Genomic DNA, 24,150 nt, shown 5'->3' on the forward strand with positions numbered 1-24,150 from the left:
AGGAGCATCTGGTGGATTTTGGGGCCTCTATTTTAACATACATACAAACAAACAAAACTCCGGATCCAGACACGACAAATTGACCACATATTCAGCTAAGGTAATCATAAGAGTATGTCGGAGTAAGTAGAGTCAGTCCATTGATCCCATAAGGAAGTACGAACGTAGGACCCTTGAATAGAGGCTATAGCGCGTTCCATATCACAATTATTGTTAACATATAAAATCACTTCACTCATACTAGGCACTTTTGTAGATTTCCAGTATTTTGCAATCAATATTTTTGCAGACATCAATACATGAAAAAGTACGTTTCTGACACCCGGAGAGAAATCCACCAATCCCACATGCAGTAGGGCTAGAGCAGGGGCGAGCTGAATGTCAACCCCTAAAAGAGATCGTAAGAAATGTTCTACTTGCCAAAAGCTGGACAATACTGTACACTCCCAGAAAATATGGAGGATGGTACCCTTAGAAGTGAGGCACCTCCAGCACCTATCTGATGTTGGATATATTCGCGACAAACAACTAGGAGTGTAATACCACCTATACATTATTTTCCTAGACTCTTCCAAATGTGTAGCGCACTTAGAGAGAGAGAGTAAGCTAGATTGAAAGTGGCTTCCCAATTCTGCATACTTATAGGGATTCCCAGATCTCTCTCCCAATGCCCCAGACAAGGAAATTCCTCCCGAAGCAAACTCTCACACAATACCTTATAAATTTTTGATATCTCTTTGCATGTTTTATCCAGATTAGTGAATGACAATTCAAAAGGCGTTTTAGGTGAATCAATCAGAGGAGGCAGTGTACTCAAGAAGTGACGTATTTTAAGGAATTTATAGAAGTCCCTACGGGGTATGTTGTACTTCACACCTATATCATTAAATGCCATTAGAGGAGTTCGCTCCATAATCTCAGAAATACACTCAATGCCGGACAACAGCCAATTTTGGATATCAATATCGGGTATCAGAAGCGGAAGCAGTCGAAGAGGAAGATCAGAAAATCTCACCGGGATTATAGGGTGAATAACAGTAAATTTTTTCCAGACCTGGAGCCCTGCATCAATCGTTAAAAAAGAAGATTTGGATATTTTAGCACCAGTGGACAATAGCCACATGCGCGCTTCTACAGAAGATCCATCAAGTAATTTCTTTTCCATAGAAATCCAATGTTTCATAGGAACTTTAGTCTTCCACATTCTGGCTTGATCCAAAATTGCTGCATAATAATAATGAGCCAAATTCGGGAGACCCAAACCCCCTTTAATAATTGGCTGGTATAATACCTCCGCAGCTACTCTAGGGCGGGAATTTTTTCCATATATATTTATTAATTATACTTTGGAGTCTTAAGATAAGATACCGATAGCAGAATAGGTAAATTTTTAAATAGATATAGTATTTTTGGGAGGATCATCATCATCTTAACCGCAGAGATTCTCCCTACCCATGATGCCTCATACTTCATGTACTTGGATAAGTCTGCTTCTATCGCAGATACCAATGGTATATAATTATATTTATATAAAAGAGAGGTGGGGTAGGCAAGTTGTATTCCTAAGTATGAGAAAGCGTGCTCAACCCAAACAAACGGAAAATTTCTTCTGGAGAGAGTCCAAAAGAAGACGAGAAATATTCATACTCAAAACCATAGACTTGGTAACATTAAGCTTATAATACGAAATTGCACTAAAAGCCTCCAATATCTTAATGACCTCTAATAGAGATGTCTCAGGGTCAGATATAGCAATGAGCACATCATCCGCAAATAAGCCAATTTTATGAGATATATCCCCCACCGTTATCCCACTAATAGCAACAGATGACCTAATGGAAGTAGCCAACGGCTCCATCACCAAGGTAAAGATGAGTGGAGATAAAGGACACCCTTGTCGAGTCCCATTGGTTATGTACAGAAAAACAAGGGGGAGAATTTCCTCCAGCTCACCTAGTCACAGGTAGGGTGGTCAGCACACGGATCCTCGTGTCGGCACACGCGGGGGATATGGCAGAAAAAAGAAGGTTGGAACCAGCGCTGAGAATAATGAATCTGTTTAAAACAGGAAACTATTTCCAAGTTTTAATATTAATTTGAATAAAAGCAATGAACAGAAAAATGGTGATGACGGGCAGGTAATGTCCAAAAGTTCAGAGAGTGAACTTTTGGACATTACCTGCCCGTCATCACCATTTTTCTGTTCATTGCTTTTATTCAAATTAATATTAAAACTTGGAAATAGTTTCCTGTTTTAAACAGATTCATTATTCTCAGCGCTGGTTCCAACCTTCTTTTTTCTGCCATATCCCATTGGTTATGTTAAAAATTGTTGATGTACATCCAGAGGTAAATACCAATGCAGAGGGAGAAGAATATTGGGCCATTATACTATGATGCGCCGTACCATGAATTCCAAATGCCTCCAGAAGTAACCGCAAATATCCCCAATGGACCCAATCGAAGGCCTTCTCCGCGTCCAAGGAAAGAAGCAGAGAAGGCGTCCGATCTCGCTCCACCAGGCCCAACAAGTCCACAAAACGCCTTGTGCTATCAGATGAGAGCCTTCCCTTTACAAATCCCACCTGATCCTGATGTATCAAATCAGTCAAAATGCCGGCTAGGCGTTCCGCAATTATTTTAGCAAACAATTTTAAGTCTGTATTCAGCAATGATATAGGTCTGAAGTTACCCGGTTTGTCCGGAGTTTTCCCCGGTTTAGGTAAAACAACTACTGTAGCTTTTAACATTTCCACAGGGAAATTACCACCTTGCTGTACATCAATAAACAGATCAATAAATGGGGTAGGAGAAGAGAACCAAATTTTTTGTAGTAGTCTACCGTGAGACCATCGGGGCCAGGAGCCTTATGAGGCTTCAAGGACTTTATAGCCTGGAGGATTTTAGTTTCAGATATACTAGCAGAGAGCATCTCCAACTGATGAGAGGTGACTGAAGGCAAATTCATGTCCTGTAGAAAGGAAGAAATCATGGACACAGAAGGCTGTGGGGTATCTAAATTATCCTTGAGATTATATAAATCTGCATAATAATCTGACAGTACATTTGCTACGCCTTGAGGATCAAATACCTTTTCATTCTTACTATTATAAAGGAAAGGAATCCTAGATTGAGCTGATCTCTGTTTGAGATGTGAAGCTAATAAGGCGCTGGTTTTATTGTTATATCCATAATAACGTGCCTTCACCTTTCTCAATGACTGCTCATATTTATAAAGGTCAAGTTGGTGGAGTTGATTCTGTAAATTCTTGAGCAAAGCAGCCCTGTGTGGACAGTAAGACTTGTCGTGGAAATCCATCGCTCAAAATATATTAGACTGAAATTTATACGAGTACAAACACTCTCAAGGCCAGACTCCATTAGTCAGTATCCTAATTAGGATATTTCACCGATATATATCGAGAGAGGAGAAGAAAACACACAGACACACTGAAATGTTCAAAATGCTCCTCTGAAGGATTTATTACCAAGCTCAAAGTGTTAAACTGAAATTCAGAAGGGGTGTAGGCTTGAGGTAAACCAATCAGAGACAATATAACAATATTTGTTATTCAGTAAAAAGCATCCAATAAAATACATCCCAGATACATCATTATAATTCTTCACACATCAGGTTTTGCAGGCCTTATCTCTTTAGGACAGAATGTCCTCGTGGAGATGGGGGAGAGACCTTCCTTCACGCATACTTGCCACCCTCCCATCTCCCTCCCTGTCCAGCTTCGCATGGGAACCAAGGTCAAAGATAAAACATACGAAATCAACATTACTTGTATTAAAGGAACAATGACTTTTCTATTCACTACAAAAGAACCAAGATGGGAACTCCAGACAAGATGGCTGCTGGACGAAACTAAATCATTTAAACATTATCATCACTTTCACATATTACATATCTTAGTAATTCGGCCTTCTGCTTGATAATTCACAATGTAATTTCATACAGAGAATATAAGCAAATAAATCATCCTTCACAGACTGCTTGTTGGAAGCACTTAATTGAGTTATGTTGGATGACAACTGAAATCTCAATTCATTTTTATGTCTTATCTCTAGCTGCAATACTGATAAATTGACCTCGCATATAAGCTTTGTGTGTGCACCAAAGCGTAGCCGAGGAAACGTCGGCAGTATCATTGAGCAAAAAAAATTCTTGCAATAAATCAGCGGATTTGTTAGCAAATTGAGGGGCAGATAGAAAATAATTGTTGTCGCCATTGGTTCGCAGGAGGAGTACTATATCTTTCTGCAATGGATAAATAAATGGGCGTATGATCGGACCAATCGATATTGCCTATTTTTGTAGATAATATTCTACGAAACAAGAAAGCATCCGCAAAAAACATCTATCCGTGAATATGCTGAAGCCGCCACACATCTAATAGCATTTCTTTTTGAGTAATATTGTACAAGTCGGACGGTTTATCTGAACCTGAAGGAGCTGAGGAGTCTAGTGCGGGCCACATTGTTTTATTAAAGTCTCCCATAAGTAACACCGAACCCGACCGATGCTTATTGAGAAGTTTAAACAGTGATTGAAAAAAACTTAACTGTTTTAGGTTGGGCGCATAAATTGCGACCAAAGTGTAGGTAATATTATTAATGTCACATATCAATATCACAAAACGTCCATATGGATCTATATGGGACTCCCTAAGTATAAAAGCCACAGAGTTTCTTATCGCAATTGCGACTCCCCTTTTTTTGTGATAAGCCGGGGAGGCATATATATTCGCAAATTGCTTATGGTGCAACCTACTTACATCTACCTGATTTAAATGGGTTTCCTGCAAACATACGATATCCGCATGGGACTGTTTTGCCTCTTTCCATACCATAGAAGGTTTAAACGGACCATTAAGTCCTTTAGTGTTAAGCGAAACTACCTGTAGCACCATTTTAAGACATGAAATGCATCTGCTAAAAGACAATTACCGGAGACCCACTGACTTACTACATGTCTGAGATAGAGATTTCCAGAGCAGCTTTGACCTGCCCTATATAGACCGGAGTTAACAAAAACAGACATACAACAATTAAACAGTATCCTGAGAGGGAGGACATCAAACCCCAAGGTAGAGGGGGGGGGGGGGGGTGAAGGTGAAACACCTCAATTGCAGTGTATCACCATGAACCATACCGTGGCATTTGTGAAAATACAGCAAGGATATACAACAGACAGTTATGTCATAGCCCTTTCTGAAGTACAGAGAATATTCTGCAATAACCTTTAGGCCCTGTTCACACTGAGTTTTTGGACGTTTTTTTTTTCCTTTTTCTTTTCCTTTTCTTTGGCGCGGAAACCGCGCCGCAAAACCGCCCGAGAAATGCCTCCCATTGATTTTAATGGGAGTTGGACGAGTTTTCTTTACCGCGAGTAAAAAAAACAACGCGTCGCGGTAAAAAAAGCGTCATGACCCATCTTGAGGCGGGTTCTGCCTCCAAAACACCATTTCAATCAGTCAGAAAGAGGAAAAAAATGCCTCAGAGTGTTTTGACGAGTTTTTGTCAAACCACTGTGCAAAAACCCGTCTGGAGCAGTTTTTGCAGGAGGAATTTTCCTCCTGCAAAAAACTTAGTGTGAACACAGCCCATGGAATCATATCCGAATTTATCAAGACATACAAAAGGCAGTCAGTCAGGATCTTTAGTTTCCCATTCCTTCTTCAATCTAGGTAAGGATCTGGATCTTGGCAATTTAGGAAGGGAAGCAATCAGAGATAAATGCCATTCCTGAAGCAGTTGCAGAACTTTGGCTGGATTGTTCGCAATCACTTTCCGACCATCTTTAGTGATAATGAGCTTGACAGGAAATCCCCAGCGATATTGTACATTGTGCGATCTTAAAATCTTCGCTACATCTTGGAACTCACGACGTTTCGCCAATGAAACCGCTGACAGATCCTGAACGCGGAGACACCTTGAAACCTGTCTGGAAGAAGAGGTGGTTGTCTGGAAGCTTGTATCATCTTCTCTTTAAATCGATAGAAGTGTAAACGAGCGATCCCATCCCGTGGAATAGTGGCAGGTAATTCTTTAGGTTTTGGTATACGATGCACTCTATCAATAAGCAAATCTGACACAGGGACATCCGGTACTAGCGCCCCAAAAAAAATCATTAAGAAATTCTTCAAGTTGTTCCGGTTTTATCGCTTCAGATATGCCTCTAAACCGCACGTTATTGCGGCGGAACCGATCTTCCAAATCCGCCACCTTTAAACGTAAGGACCCCACTTCCTCGTCTAAAGAATTGTTGATATCTACCAGCTCATTATGCGCTGCTGAGAAGTCTGCCATTTTATCCTCCATATGAGAGGTACGTTCTCCCAGAGCAGCAAATTCCATTTGGATATTTTTAAAAGCCGCTTGAATGTCAGACTGGAGAGAGGTTCTCAAACTATCCAGTAAGATTTTTAAAGTATCTTCTGATTAGAGAGAGATGAGCGAACTTATCAAAAGTTCGGTTCGGCTAGTTCGCCGAATTTCACAAAAAAGTTCGGTTCGGACCGAACCTGTCACTTCCGTGCGCCGAGCATGCTACTGTCCGGGGTGCTGATAGAGTTAATGGGCTGCACTAACTCTTTCAGCAACCTTCACAGTACATGCTCGGCGCGCAGAAAATACAATTTAAATGTAATAAAAAAATAAAAATTATACGTTCGTACTTACTTTCCTCCTGTCCGGCCTCCAGCGATGACGTTTCATCCCTTTCGCCGCTGCAGCCAATCACAGGCTGTAGTGGCGGTCACGCACGTCAGGATGACGCTTCATCCCACGTGACTGCCTCTGCAGCCAATCACAGGCTGCAGCGGCGACATGGATGAAACGTCATCGCTGGAGGCCGGACAGGAGGAAAGTAAGTATGAACGTATTATTATTTTTTTTTGGCATGTATGTATGTATGTTGGCATGTATGTATGTTGGCATGTATGTTGTCATGTATGTATGTATGTATGTATATCTGTGCATGTATGTTGGCATGTATGTATATATGTGCATGTTTGTATGTATATTTGCATGTATGTATGTTTGCATGTGTGTATGTTTGCATGTATGTATTTTTGCATGTATGTTGTCATGTATGTATGTATGTATGTTGTCATGTATGTATATATGTGCATGTATGTTGGCATGTATGTATATATGTGCATGTGTGTATGTATGTATATTTGCATGTATATATTTGCATGTATGTATGTTGTCATGTATGTATATATGTGCATGTATGTTTGCATGTATGTTGGCATGTATGTATACATGTGCATGTTTGTATGTATATTTGCATGTATATATGTTTGCATGTGTTGTGGCATGAATGAATATATATATATATATATATATATGCATAATGTATTTGGGACCATAAGGAGTGAAATGTTATAAAGGAGAAACATGTGTTACAAATATAATGGGTATTTTAGAAAGGTTAAGAGAAGAAATAGTTTGCAGATGCTCTGCCGCCCCATGAAAATTGCAAACAGATGGTGGTCAATCACTTGACCACCCCCCCTATGCATAAAGGAAACCTAAGGGAATACCTGGTGCTCCACCAATGAGCTTTATGGGAAAGGAAGATGTAAGGCTTGAATATACAGATGACTCATATGTTATGGAATGTTCTTTGTTCTGATGCTATAAATACAAGCACTGTAGTTCAATAAATTAGAAGGATTTTTACCTTGAGAAACGTCTCAGTGTATCTGTTGCTTCTCCGAGCTCGCACCCCCCCACCTGATTTGAACCTGCATGGAGATCAAGGCGTAAAGTGACCTCATTGCGATCACAGAAATTGGCGCCCGAAACAGGGACTTGACCAGAAGGACGGCACCCCACCTAGAGTGGCGACCTCCCGGATGAAGGAACGTGCAGACCACTGCTGCAGCAAGGTAAGAAGACTTAATTCTTACAAACTCTGCTCTGCACCTTCCTGTCTGGTAGGTCACCTTCCCGGTAGTACTCCTGAGGAATAGAGGGGCCACATGAGGGTATTTTTAGTGTAAAAATCTGGTCAAGTCTATATGTAATCCTACCCTCAGGATAAAGTGCCTGATCTCCATGACAGTATTTGTATGAATGTTGTAGAAACCCAGTTTTGTGTCACAAATGCATTTTAGAATAAGGAAATTGTTTTTGGAAAAAAAATTCTGATAATCCGGCAAATTACCAGAAACGTGTACATGCTTCAGGTGACTGCGGGGATTATGATAGGCTAAATTTTAGCCCGGAAATCGAAAATTTTGTGCAGTCCGATAATCCGGCAAATTACCAGAAACATGTGTACATGCTTCAGGTGACTACGGGGATTATGATAGGCTAAATTTTAGGCCGAAAATTTTGTGCAATCCGATAATCCGGCAAAATACCGAGAACGTGTGTACACGATTGGAGTACTTGCGGGGATTATCATGCGCTGATTTTCAGCTCAAAATTCCAGAATTTTCTGCAGTCCGATAATCCGGCATGTCAAATGAACAGCTTGATTTTACGTTTGCCTTATTATTTGGATTAGGAATATTTGTCATATTACTCTTATGGTGCGGAGGGCACGTACTCGAGTGGTGTCTCAGACGAAGAAAGTAAGCTAGTTATAAAAGGACTGTAAAAGGAAGATTCTCTGGCCAGAGTAGAAAAGTAAGTACGGAAACTAGAAACTGTCTAAAATAGATGAGAATAGAAGTCATCTGTCAGTAGCTAAAATCTGTAACAAAATAATACAGAAGTATCAAGGGGATAAGTAACTGTCGCAAATAGGCAAGAAAGGAATTTGCCTATCAGGAAAACTACCCCTTGCATTACTTAGGGTGTGCCAAAAGGCCACCACTTACAGTCACAAGATGGGGAACTTGGTGTTCCTATTAAGAAGTTTCGAGGGGATAAGTAACTGTCTAAAATAGGTGAGAAAGGAATTCACCTATCAGGAAAATTACCCCCTACATAACTTAGGGTCTGCCCATAGGCGACCACTTATAACTAGGCAACAATGGGGAACTTGGTGTCCCTATTACGAGATGAGCACCCACAAGGACTGACAGCCAAACAGGTAGTAGCAGAAAGAGAAGGTAAAAAGGCAACGCAGGGAACAAAAAAAATTAATGAAAGCATGTGGTCTAGAATCCCATGGACGGTTAGACGCAGACAAATGGAATGAATGTTGTGACACAAAACGTGGATGGTTGAAAGATAAAGGGTTGTCAGAGGAAATTCATATTTTATAAAGTAAAGTTTAAAGCAAAGGAAGTTATAGAAGTAGTAGTTGTTTTAATGTTGCAAATGACCTTATAGTAAATTCCCATATGGTATAATTTAGAATCAACTAGTGTGATAAGAGAAGGGGGAGGTGAAGAACAGCTGCTAGTGAGATAAGAAATGTAATCTTGTTCTTGAAATGAATGGACACAACATTAAATTCTGATATAGATATTTTGTATAACTTTGTGTCATTTTGTAGATTGAATCAGGAAAAGTGATAAATGTAATAATGTATAAGCAGTCCTTCACAGCCAAACCACCAGACACCTCTGTCTTATATTATGAGACCCTTGATCCTGTCATACATTCTGCACAGAGTGCAGAGTTGCTTGCCCTGATCAAAGCATGTAAACTGGCAGAGGGAAAAAGAGGAGGGCGGCTCCAAGCCGCAGATTGGGCAAAAGGTATTCTGGAGAACAAAGGGAAGTTGGAAGGTAGAAAGTTGATGGAAAGTGCTTTAGAGGGATTTGCAGAAGAGGAAGTTAGGAATAAGAAAGGTATTGTATGTATTAGAAAACAGGACAAGCCGACGCCCGGTAATGGCGTCCGTACCTCATGTTGAGTGTGTCCTCATTGTTGGTGGGAAACCCCCTGCGCACTGTGTTTCCAATGGGAGAGGCTGCCCCCCCCTGCCCCTGATGTGGCCACGCCCGGCCCAACCAAATCAGTATGAAATAATCACCTTGTTAATTTTGTCATTTGTAGTGTTTTTTTCTATTTACAGAAGTTCCAGTCTAGTTCACTGATGAAACAACACGTAATCATAATATAGAGATGGTGGCCGACAGATTGTATTGTTAAACATTATATGTGGTTGATGTTTTGAACGTAGATAATTCCTATACGATGGTGTGATAAATGATTGCAGATACGTATGTTGTTTTGCCGGCATTGAAAGTGTTAAGATTGTGAGACTAGACGAAGCTGTGAGAAGCTGTGAGTTTGTGACCCCCCTCCCTCCCCCCTAAAGTGTGCTGTGTTTGGGAGGAGGAGGAGGGGGGCTGACTGGGTGCAGTCTGCAGGGCTGATGAGACAAAGGGATTTCAATATGCACTGCTGAGATATATATATATATATATCAGTAATGTCTACAAACTGAAATAAATTTCTTCTCTTTTGCGCATGCGCTGTTGTTTATAAAAGTTACGATATTTATGTGTTATGATGTGATCAGATTTCATGTGTTTTGATGTTAATTCAGATGTATTAAACTACAGATACTGTGAGACACGGGGTTTTGAAAATGTATGTGCCCCCACCTTTCCCTATTTTTATATACAGTTTATTGGGTTGCAGTAATTAATGTTATCAGATATAATATTTTCTGTTTTATTGAATAACTAACTACAATTGTTTTATTTTTGATTTCACATAGAAATTATGTCATTGTAAAGATCAAATGTATTTGTCAGGAAAAAGTCATTTTTGTTTCAGGCTGTTGTACATTACAGGGGGTTAAATTAGTGTTATGTGGAGATGTAGTTTTGAACTCTGCTACATTACTCTCGCAGAGTCCACAAAGGGGGGAAGGGTGAAGGAACTGATCAGGTACAATTTTGGTTTATGTGTAAGAGACCATCCCCCTCCAGCAAAGTTACATAGGATGCGATGTGACATCACTCACACGAGTCTTTATGGATTTAGATGAGGGAGAAGGCAAAACAAAACTTGTCTGGACATTGTTAATTTGATGTAAAGTTTTTAGGAATGTTTTATTTTTATTTGTTTTTGTATTAATCAAGTATTTGCAGCACCTGATAAAAGTGAGATTCTCAAAGTATTCTGGATTATCAGCTGAATGAGGAGGAGTTGTGTTTGGTAGCGGCTTGTGACACCAATCCATGGAGTACCTCAACGCAAGCATACGTCCAAGCATATACTTTGTACTGTACTGAACAAAATGGACATGCCACTGCAGTTCTCACACAAAGTCATGGACCACAGCAGCGCCCGGTAGCATATTATTCAGCTAGACTAGACCCTGTGGCCCGAGGTTCCCCATCATGTGTGAGAGCTATCGTTGCTGTAAATTCAATGTTAAACAAGGCCTCAGATTTGGTCCTGACATTTCCAGTCAAAGTTTTTGCACCACATGATATTACTGCTCTTCTTACTCAAGTACAGCCAAAGCACTTGTCAACAGCAAGACATTTGAGATTAACCTGTGCACTTCTTCTTCCTGAGCAGGTTACTTTACACCGCTGTACTACATTGAACCCAGCTACCTTACTGCCTTTGGAGCAAGGGGGAGAAGACGTAGGTAAAGTATGGTCACAATTTTTGCCTGAAACTGATGAACATGATTGTATGGCCCTTATGGCCCAGGAAACAGTGGGGTTTGCACATGTAAAAGATTCCCCACTCCAAAACCCAGACCTAATACTCTTTGTGGATGGTTCAAGGTATTTTGTAGAAGGATCTTTTCTTACAGGATATGCAGTAACCACCGAAGATGTAGTCCTAGAAGCAGCCTCCTTACCAGCGTCCCGCTCAGCACAAGAAGCGGAGCTTAAGGCCCTGGCAGCAGCATGCCAACATGCAGAAGGAAAGACAGCAAATATATACACTGACTCTCGATATGCTTTTGGCATTGCACATGACTATGGCCCTATATGGAAGGCTAGACAGTTTTTGACCTCTGCAGGTACACCTGTAAAGAATGCAGACTTTGTAAAATACTTGATGGAGACCCTGATGTTACCCACAGAAGTAGCAGTAGTAAAAATTAAAGCTCACACTAAGGTGAGTTCACCAGAGACAAAAGGAAATGCTTTGGCAGACCAAGCCGCAAAAGCAGCAGCCTTAAAGCCAGTAGGTCCAGTAACAGTTATGATGTACCAACATCCTGAAGACTCCGTGGTCAACATCAGCCCCACAATACTACAAAATCTGCAAAACCAAATATCCAAAGAAGAAATAACTAGATGGCAGAATCAGGGAGCTACCCTGAGAGCGGATGGACTATGGCAACAACAAAATAAGCTGTGTCTGCCACAAACAATGTTCCCTATGATGGCACAGGTAACGCATGGACAGACACACCAGTCAAAAACAGCAATGATGGACTTGGTTAACAAAACCTGGTATGCTCCAGGGTTTAGCACTGTAGCGAGTAAGTTTGTACAAGGGTGTATGGTATGTGCCACCAATAACGTGGGGAGAACAGTGAAAGTGCCACAAAAACACACCCCAAAGCCAATTTACCCATTCCAGAGACTACAGATAGACTATATTCAATTACCAAAAGTCGGTACCTATGAGTATGTGCTTGTTTGTATTGATCTCTTTTCAGGATGGCCAGAAGCTTTTCCAGTAACCAAAGCTACAGCCGTAGCCACAGCAAAGAAACTGATCAACGAGGTGGTGTGCAGATATGGAGTTCCTGAGGTGATCGAGATCGACAGAGGAACTCATTTTACGGGTGAAATCATGAACCATGTGTTGTCAGCTCTAGGCATAAGTCAAGCCCTACATACACCATACCATCCACAGAGCAGTGGGAAGGTTGAGAGACTAAATGGGACTCTCAAATTGAAAATCCAAAAAGCAATGGTAGAAACCGGGAAACCATGGACCGAGTGTCTACCATTAGCCTTGTTCTCAGTAAGATACACACCCACAAAAAGAACAGGTCTCAGCCCATATGAGATCTTATTTGGATCGGCTCCCAGATTAGGATGTTATTTTCCACAGGTGCTCCAAATGCAGTATGGTAGACTAACAGATTATGTATCAACGCTGAACAAACAATTGACCAAGGTGCATGCACAAGTCTTTGCTTCCCTTCCAGATCCTGATTCAGTTGAAGGGACGCATAAGTTAGAACCGGGAGATTGGGTGGTCGTTAAGAGACACGTGAGGAAAAGTCTAGACCCAAGATTTGACGGACCGTTTCAAGTCCTACTCACAACAAGCACCTCAGTGAAGCTCGAAGGAAAGGCAAGCTGGATTCACGCCAGTCATTGTAAAAAGGTTCTTCAGCCAGAAGAATGAAGATCTTTGCGGTTGTTGCGGCGGTTGTTGCGTGTGCTCTTATACAAAAAGGCAGAACTGCTACTCCTGTACACGTAATCAGTACAGAATCACTGGAACAGTTCAGGACAGGGTGGGCGAATGCCACAGTGGATAGAAAGCAGGGTAACTACACCTGTAAGGCCAATGCCCCGTGTTATACTACAAATGTGACTACAACCGAAGGGACTTGGAAAAAAGGACCACATGGAGGGACTGTGTACCTTCACATAGACAAAACAGCCAACATTAGCATACAAGAAGAGACGCCGGGGCTGTTGCTTTGTTGTTATGAACCAGATTTACAGTATCTACAGAAATATACAACCAGTAAAAATAGAAACGAAATGATAAATAAGACTTATGAAAGATGCAACAAGGAGAGGCTCAACTCTACGATTGTAATAAAAGAAACTGATGGGATGATATTATGTATGAATAATAGCGAAATAAGAAATAGAATATATTTTGTATTCTTGATAACAATTTTAAGAGATAGTTTTAAGCCACATATAACAGTACAAAGTCTGGAAAGAATCCCACACACTTGTAAGAGCGCTGTAACCCAACAGCAGAAAAAGAATGTACACTTCAATATTTCCTTCCCTGAATCCCCCAGCTGTCATAGACAAAAAAGAGAATGGTATGACACGCTATTAGGAGGGGTAGGAACGGGATTAGCAGTATTGAATGGTATACAGTTAGAAACAGTTATGAACAAATTAAACTCAGTGGGAGATGACACATCTACTGCATTAAGGATAGGTGCGTCATGGTTACCTACTACCTTTGACTTACAGCAAAAAGGGTTAGCTATAGATGAACTGTTTCTAAATGTTTTTAATGAAAGTATGCTAACCGAATATAGAACATTACAGAATGTATCAACTTTTGTAAATTGGACAGTATGTACGCTTAAAACGATGTGGCAACAAGAACAGATGAATAATTTTAAGAATAAATTGTTTAGTAGTCATGTTAGGCAATGGACAGACATTCTGCCCATAGGAAAGAGAAATGATACGTGGTTATTGTTACAGCCTGAGTATACTGAGTGTACACCTAAATGGTGTGCAGGAAGACTAATAGCATTTAATGTGAAAAATCCTACTCTATTATGCAAATTTATTGTTATGCCAATGGTAATGATTGATCCGGTGACATTATTAGGACAATATTGGATGCCGGAAATGAAAGGAACACACATAGATTCTCAAAATAAGACAAGGAATATAGATTTGTGCCAATTAACAGAGCAAGGGTATGTATGTAATCAACAGTCAGGGATATATGAACCCTGTCTAATGCAGCACCAGGATAATGTATGCGCACTCGCTATAATCCCAGAAGCTAACCTACAGGTTTATATTGAAGTAGGTCCACAGCATGTATGTTTAATAACTAACAACAAGCAGACCCTTAGCCAGTTTAAACTCACAGGACCATTTTCAGGATGTCTATACAATGTGACGCATTTGACTTGAGGGAACCAAACTATAGTGTTCCTGCCAACTTTAGAAGAAATAATGTCCACTATATGGGTACCTGAACCTTTGCCCTATGGAAATTTTAGTTTATCTTTAGACGAATTGAAAAAGGTGTTACAACGATCAGGAGAAGTTGAAAAACTAATCCAAGCCCATAATGTAACTCTAAGTAGGGTGAAAATATTGGCTACAATAGCAGCTAGGGAAGTGATACATTTGTCATCAGCAATTAAAGATGCTAGTGCCCATCACTGGTATGACGTTTTTACAGGATTCTCACCTACAGCTACTAAAATATTACATGTGCTTTTCCAACCATTGTTTTGTTTAATGATATTATTTGTATTGCTTACATGTTTTAATTGTTATGCATTTTGTTAAATAAGGGAAGCATTCAATCAGAGGCCTATACATTATGATGAAAGAATGTTGTGAGATTACCCCACCTACATACCTGTGTGAATCAAGTGAAGAAATGGATCGAAGCCTTGCTATCCGGAGATAGAAGTAGCATTGGAATTTAGGTGTTGGTAAAATCACAAAAGGAGGGATTGTTGTGGCATGAATATATATATATATATATATATATATATATATATATATATATATATATATATATATATGCATAATGTATTTGGGACCATAAGGAGTGAAATGTTATAAAGGAGAAACATGTGTTACAAATATAATGGGTATTTTAGAAAGGTTAAGAGAAGAAATAGTTTGCAGATGCTCTGCCGCCCCATGAAAATTGCAAACAGATGGTGGTCAATCACTTGACCAACCCCCTAAGCATAAAGGAAACCTAAGGGAATACCTGGTGCTCCACCAATGAGCTTTATGGGAAAGGAAGATGTAAGGCTTGAATATACAGATGACTCATATGTTATGGAATGTTCTTTGTTCTGATGCTATAAATACGAGCACTGTAGTTCAATAAATTAGAAGGATTTTTACCTTGAGAAACGTCTCAGTGTATCTGTTGCTTCTCCGAGCTCGCACCCCCCCACCTGATTTGAACCTGCATGAAGATCAAGGCGTAAAGTGACCTCATTGCGATCACACATGTGTGTATGTATGTTTGCATGCATGTATGTATGTATGTATGTTTGCATGTATGTTGTCATGTATGTATGTATGTATGTATATATGTGCATGTATGTATGTTTGCATGTTTTTATTTTTGCATGTATGTTTGCATGTATGTTTATATATATGTGCATGAATGTAATTATGTTTGCATGTATTTATGTTTGCATGTATATTTGTGCATGCTTGTATGTATGTATGTATGTATCTTTGCATGTTTGTTTGTATGTATGTTTTCATGTGTGTGTGTATGCATGTATGTATGATAGTTTGCATGTATATATGTGTGTATGTTTGCATGTATGTATATTTGCATGTATATATGTGCATGCTTGTATGTATGTTTGTATATATGTATGTATGGCCATGTATGATACTGTCTGCTGGCGCCCTGTATCTAAGCCAACTTCACGGCAGGCTTCTATACATGGTATAACAGTCAGTATCACACATTAAACTGAATCTAAGCCTACGACATGTTTTATTTCATTTTTTTTTTTTTTTACAGGTTTGGTGTTTGGACTACGTCGGTTTCGAGGACTACTTAGATGACGTTTTTTTTTTCTACAATAAAATGGTTAATGAGGGTTGTGTTGGGGGTGCTTTATTTCAATAAAATATTTTATCTATATCTTTGTCTTTTTCTTTTCAAATTTTATTACTACCACTTTAGTAATGGTCGCTGTCTGAGTGACAACATCCATTACTAAGGCGAGGCTTAGTGTTAGCCGGTGCAGAGGCTAACACTAACCACCATTATTACCCCGGTACCCACCACCACCAGGGGTGCTGGGAAGAGCCAGGTACGATCCAGTACCCGACCATCTGTTGTGATGGTCGGGCTCTGAGGCGGCCGCAGGCTGGTATTATGAGGCTGGGAAGGGCCAAAAACAGTGGACCTTCCCACCCTTGTAATGCTAGGCTGCTGCTGCTGTGTTGTATCTGGCTGGTTATAAAAGTGGGGCGGACCCCACGTCATTTTTTTAAATTATTTATTTACATTTTTTTTTTTAAAAAGACATGGGGTTCCACCCAATTTATCATAACCAGCCACATACAACACAGTGTTATTAGCCTGGGAATGGACAAAACCAGTGGCCCTTCCCACCCATGTAATGCCAGACTGCTGCGGCCTTGTATATGGCTGGTTATTAAAAATGTGGGGGACCCGTCTATTGCTAAATTTGTTAAATTTAAAAAAAAAAACGACGTGGGGGTCCCCCCCATTTTTATAACCAGCCCGATACAACACAGCAGCAGCCTAGCATTACAAGGGTGGGAAGGTCCACTGATTTTGGCCCTTCCCAGCCTCATAATACCAGCCTACGGCCGCCCCAGTACCCGACCATCACAACAGATGGTCGGGTACTGGTTCGTACCAAGCTCTTCCCGGCACCCCTGGTGGTGGTGGGTACCGGGGTAATAATGGGTGGTTAGTGCTAGCCTCTGCACCGGCTAACACTAAGTACCGCCTTAATAATGGATGCTGTCAATCAGCCAACTGCCATTATCTAGGCACTAATAAAGTTTAAAAAAAAACACAAAGTCAATTCTTTTTTATTGAAATAAGAAATCCCCAACAAAACCCTCGTTAACCATTTTATTAAAATTTGAAAAAACGTAGATCTACGCAGTAGTCCAACGAATCGAAGATGTAGTCCAATCGGTACATCAAAATCTGCAACATAAAAAAACAGTTATCAATGTGAACAATACCAATACTTCTACTCACCTACACACATATATACACGCACACACAAACAAACAACCATACACAGACACACACATATATACACAAACACAACAAGATATACACACACACACACACACACACACACAAACACATATACACGAACTCACACATATACAAACAAAAACACACATATCCAAACACACACACAGACATATACAAACAAAAACACACATACCTAAACACACATATACACAAACACATATACACAAACACACCCATATATACACACAAACACACACCCATATACACACATATACAAAAACACACACAAACATCTACACACAAATATACACAAATACACCCATATATACACAAACATATACACAAACACATATACACAAACACACCCATATATACACACACACATATACACAAACACATATAAAAACAAACAAAGTCACATACCCAAACACACATATATACACAAACACACACATACACAAACACGGTTTCTTTTAAATGCTGCTTGGGAACCCGCTCGATCCACTATATAAGGCTGCGCTACAGTGCAGCATTTAAAAGAAACAGGATCCTGACCTGTCCATAGAGTTTAAGGCAGCACAGAGTATTTCAGGAGATGAGCGTGCAGATTCAGTGCTGCTGTGAACTCTGCTCTTACCATTACGTAGCTCTCAGTCTGTTACCTCTCCTCCACTCCTGTCCTCCAGAACACCTTCACATGATTGGCAAGTCACCACGTAATGGTAAGAGCAGAGTTCACAGCAGCACAGAGTATTTCAGGAGATGAGCGTGCGGATCTTGTGCGTGGTGGTGACTTGCCAATCATGTGAAGGTGTTATTGAGGACAGGAGTGGAGGAGAGGTAACCGACTAAGCTACGTAATGGTAAGAGCAGAGTTCACAGCAGCACTGAATCTGCACGCTCCTCTATTGAAATACTCTGTGCTGCTGTGAACTCTGTTCTTACCATTACGTAGCTCAGTCTGTTACATCTCCTCCACTCCTGTCCTCTATAACACGTTCACATGATTGGCAAGTCTCCACCACGCACAAGATCCGCACGCTCATCTCCTGAAATACTCTGTGCTGCTGTGAACTCTGCTCTTACCATTACGTGGTGACTTGCCAATCATGTGAAGGTGTTCTTGAGGACAGGAGTGGAGGAGAGGTAACAGACTGAGAGCTACGTAATGGTAAGAGCAGAGTTCACAGCAGCACTGAATCTGCACGCTCATCTCCTGAAATACTCTGTGCTGCCTTAAACTCTGTGGACAGGTCAGGATCCTGTTTCTTTTAAATGCTGCACTGTAGCTTAGCCTTATATAGTGGATCGACCGGGTTCCCTAGCAGCATTTAAAAGAAACAGGATCCTGACCTGTCCACAGAGTTTAAGGCAGCACAGAGTATTTCAGGAGATGAGCACGGGCAGCCGTTCGTTTTTCCGAGCCGTGCTCCCATTATGCACACGACCGTAAAAACACCCGTTATTGCGGGTCGTAATTACGACCCGCAATAACGGGCTCATAGACTTCTGTTACCCACGGGTACCTTTCCGTTTTCTCACGAGAAGGTGCCCGTGCCGTTAAAAAAATAGAACATGTTCTATTTTTCTATTTTACGGGCCGTGCTGCTATAATTATAATGACAGCACGGTTCGCAAAAGCGGCCGGCTGCCCGTGGCTGGCCGGCCGGCCGGCCGTGCTCGTAATTACGAGTCGTAATTACAAGCACGGCCCGTAAAATAAAAAAAAAAGAACATGTTCTATCTTTTTAACGGCACGGGCACCTTCCCGTGAGAAAACGGGAAGGTACCCGTGGCTAACAGAAGTCTGTGGGCCCGCTATTTCGGGTCGTAATTACGACCCGTGATAACGGGTGTTTTTATGGTCGTGTGCATGAGGCCCCGTAATGACGGGTGGCTACATGTGTGCAACCGTCATTACGCCAGCGTTGCTAGGCGACGTCAGTAAGGGTATGTGCACACACACTAAATACGTCCGTAATTGACGGACGTATTTCGGCCGCAAGTACCGGACCGAACACAGTGCAGGGAGCCGGGCTCCTAGCATCATATTTATGTACGATGCTAGGAGTCCCTGCCTCTCCGTGGAACTACTGTCCCGTACTGAAAACATGATTACAGTACGGGACAGTTGTCCTGCAGAGAGGCAGGGACTCCTAGCATCGTACATAACTATGATGCTAGGAGCCCGGCTCCCTGCACTGTGTTCGGTCCGGTACTTGCGGCCGAAATACGTCCGTCAATTACGGACGTAATTAGTGTGTGTGCACATACCCTAAATAGTCACTGTCCAGGGTGCTGAAAGAGTTAACTGATCGGCAGTAACTGTTTCAGTACCCTGGACAGTGACTACCGATCACAGTACCTGTAAAAAAAAAGACGTTCATACTTACCGGGAACTCCCTGCTTCCTCTAGTCCAGTCTCCTGGCCGTTGCCTTGGTGACGCGTCCCTCTCGACATCCGGCCCGACATTCCTTGATGACGATGCAGCCCATGTGAGCGCTGCAGCCAATCACAGGCTGCCGCGGCCTCTGCAGCCAATCACAGGCTGCAGAGGCCTCTGCAGCCAATCACAGGCTGCCGCGTCAGAAAAGGTCGGACTGGAGGAAGAAGAGGGACTCGTCACCAAGACAACGACCGGGTACGTATGAAATGCTTTTTATTTTATTTTTAATCAGCAGCCTCTTTTCTCTATCAGTGATTGATAGAGATAAGTGGCTGCCGATTTGTATAATGTTTTTGACCGGGTTCGGCCGAACCCGGTGAAGTTCGGATTCACTGCGAACCGAACTTTTCCGGAAGTTCGGACCGAAACCGGGTTCGGTTGTCCCGGTTCGCTCATCTTTACTTCTGATACAGGCGAAGCAGTAGACTGATGCGTGCATAGCAGAGGAGAGACAAGTCTCTGTACTTTGCATATGTGGCATAGGAGACAGAGTATGAGGAACAACATGAGTACTCACTCGGCCCCTGGATGTATCACTTTGCATCTGAGGAGAGGATCCATGAGAGGACCGGGTGTGGTCTCTCCCACTAGCTGAAGATTGCAGCGAGGAAGCAGGAGAAGAAGGTCCCTCTTCAGCCGTTCTCACATCCATTCTCACAGCCTGGAAGCCGCCGGCGCCACTTTGGGACCTCGTGGAGGGAAAGAACTCCGTAAGTCTAGCAGAGTTTGCTTTCTTTTTAGCTTTCCCCATGTTGCAGGGCAGAAAGCAGGACTTAAGTGCCGCTGTCAGTGCACTTGCTGGGTCTTTTCTCAGCCGTTTAGAGCCGCTTAGGGCCGTTTGTAATGCCTGGTGTTCATGAGCTGAGGCACACACGTCTCACTCCATGCTCATCCGGCCACGCCCCCCATAAGTCAGTCACTTAATATAAAGAACACATGCAACTTGATGTAAATAGCTTACCCATATTGTGTAACACTGTTTGTCTGGCGTCACACCCGACGCGCGTTTCGGCGAGAAAAGCCTTCTTCCGGCGGTGGTGTCAGAGGGTCAGAAGAGGCGTTTTATGTGTCCAAGCACCAATCAGCTTGTGTAGATGCTAAATAGTTTGATCACTACCAGCTGTCAGAGAGGGCAGCTGGAAGTAGTAGCTGCTTGTGGCGCACCACAGGGTTCAGAAGAGTCCTGACAGGTGCGCATGTGCCTGCATTCTAACGTGTGTATACAACTGACAGCTGTCCAAATCAGTACCTAGTAGAGGGAAGGGCTTGCCATGTCGGAAATCACGTATCATTGCGATACTATATATCCCCGGAATAAACATATGCCATGACAAACCCCAAGCGATAACGCATGTGTCATCAGTGTTACACATACATATCACAAATAACTGCATACAGACATTTGAATAAATACCAACATCTCATAATTTTTACACCAATGTTAAGATGAATAAACTGTCCCTAACCTTTCCCTATCTCCTTACATACTATAGTATGGTATTACATAATCATAGTGAAGAAGTGTATATATAACAAACACACAGCAATAAATAATATATTACAAAAGTTTATATATATACACATCTATAATGAATGATCTAAAGTGATGTATAAACAATATACATATATATCCTCAAAAATATATCCATAAAAATGCAAATACTATATATATATATATATATATATAAAGATGAATGATGAATGAAAAATATGATAAAATTAAAAATACTAAATAAAAATGAGGAAATAAAAAATGGGTAGAAATGAAATAAGAAAAAAAATTAAAAAAAATAAATAAAAAATACATATAAAATGAAAAATATATAGAAATTAATAATGTATAATAGATAATGAAATATATATATATATATATATATATACACACATGTGATCACAATTACATATAATAACGAGAGCATTCATCACTGACAAAATAAATAAAAGAAATACATATATAAAATATATTTGAAAATGAATACAATCGTATATTTTTGTATGAATAAAGTGCATGAGAGAACTATGTTCTAAAACAAAATAGGGGGAACGGAACACACGTTCGTATCCCAGTATCAGTGTTGTGTGCACAAGTTAATAAAAGATGATGATGAATTATATATACATGTGCAATATTTAAATAAAATCTGTGATACTCAAACAAATTAATGAAAAAAGAAAAATGTGAAAAAAAAATAAATATATAAAGAATGAAAAAGTGAGCATATTTTGTGTCCAAACCAAAGATTATGTGACATAAAGTACTTTATGAGATCAATGAAAAAATGGAAAATGAAAATTGTTAAAATGTGAAAGGTTATAAATATAAAATGATTAATATAAATATAAAACGTGAGTATACGACCTTCATTAACCCCTTAAGGACACAGCCTTGTTTTGGCCTTAAAGGAACAGTGTCATCACAAATTATTTTTTTATATGTTAAAGATGTTAGTGCTTTATTAAAAACGTTTATATTCATTTGTGTGTTTGTGTTTTACTTTTTCTTATTTTTACACTTTTTCTTCCCTATGGGGGCTGCCATTTTTTGTTCCATTTCTGTGTGTGTCGATTAACGACACATACAGACATGGAATACGGCAGCCACAGTCCCATAGGGACTGCGAACGGCTCCCGTCCCATTGACTTCAGTGTACGGCGTCTGTGTGGAAACTGCGCATGCGCCGCTCCCACACAGTCCAATTCGAAATTGGCGCCGTCCGGCGCCATTTTCCTGTGGACCGGAAGTCGCGGCCGGACAGTAATATTACTACTTCCGGTCGCGGCTTCCGGATTTGTGCACTTGGACCAGCGGCAGCAAACGGAGCGGACGGGCCGGAGGGAGCCGCGGCGGCAGGAGCAGGTAAGAGATTTCAATGTATGTTCGTGTTTGTGTGTGTTTACTACTGTATGTAAACCTACTACGCTGTGTGTTAGCTCAAAAAATGGCGACACACAGTGTAGGAGGTTACACCGTTCAAACCCCTCGTTTATCCCGGCACTAGCCAGGATAAAGGAGGGGGGATGCTGAGAGCTCACTAGAGCGAGGGCTTTTAACCCAATTTTGCAATGCTGCAATTTTGGGAAATAGCTCCATCTAGTGACCAAAAATGGGTAGTATTATAAATTAGAAATAATTTATAATATTTCCTGACTCGTGAAAAAAATAAAAAAAATTTGAACAATGTTTAATCACCCACACACTAAATGTTTAATTAAAAAAAAACAAAACATGTTTTTCTGGCAACACCATGCCTTTAAGGCTCAGAGCCCATTTTTGAAATCTGACATATTTCACTTTATGTGGTAATAACGTCGGAATACTTAAACCTATCCAAGCGATTCTAAAATTGTTTTCTCGTGACACATTGGGCTTTATGTTAATGGTAAAATTTGTTCGATATATTCAGTGTATATTTGTGAAAAATTGCAAAATTTAGAGAACATTTTGAAAAAAATAGAATTTTTCTGAATTTAAATGCATCTGCTTGTAAAACAGATGGTTATACCCCCCAAAATAGTTACTAGTTCACATTTCCCATATGTCTACTTTAGATTGGCATAATTTTTTTTTATTTTTTTTATTTTTCTTGGACGTTACAAGACTTAGAACATAAACAGCAATTTCTCATTTTTAAGAAAATTTCAAAAGCCTTTTTTTTAAGGTACCTGTTCAGTTCTGAAGTGGCTTTGAGGGGCCTATGTATTAGAAACCCCCATAAAACACCCCATTTTAAAACCTAGACCCCCTCAAAGTATTCAAAACAGCATTTAGAAAGTTTTTAAACCCTAAGCAAAGTGGAGGTGAAATTTGCAAATTTCATTTTTCTTGCTGAATTTCAATTTTATTCCAATTATTTTTCTGTAACACAGAAGGTTTTACCAGAGAAACACTACAAAATATGTATTGTCCAGATTCTGCAGTTTTTAGAAATGTCCCACATGTGGCTCTAGTGTGCTCGTGGACTAAAATACAAGCCCCAGAAGCAAAGAGGCACCTAGTGCATATTAGGGCCTCTTTTTTTATTAGAATATATTTTAGGCAGCATGCCAGATTTGAAGAGGTGTTGAGGTGCCAAAACAGTAGGAGTCTACCAAAAGTGACCCCATTTTGGAAACT

The sequence above is a fragment of the Rhinoderma darwinii genome, chromosome 2 (assembly GCF_050947455.1).
Source record: "Rhinoderma darwinii isolate aRhiDar2 chromosome 2, aRhiDar2.hap1, whole genome shotgun sequence".
Taxonomy (NCBI): Eukaryota; Metazoa; Chordata; class Amphibia; order Anura; family Rhinodermatidae; genus Rhinoderma; species Rhinoderma darwinii.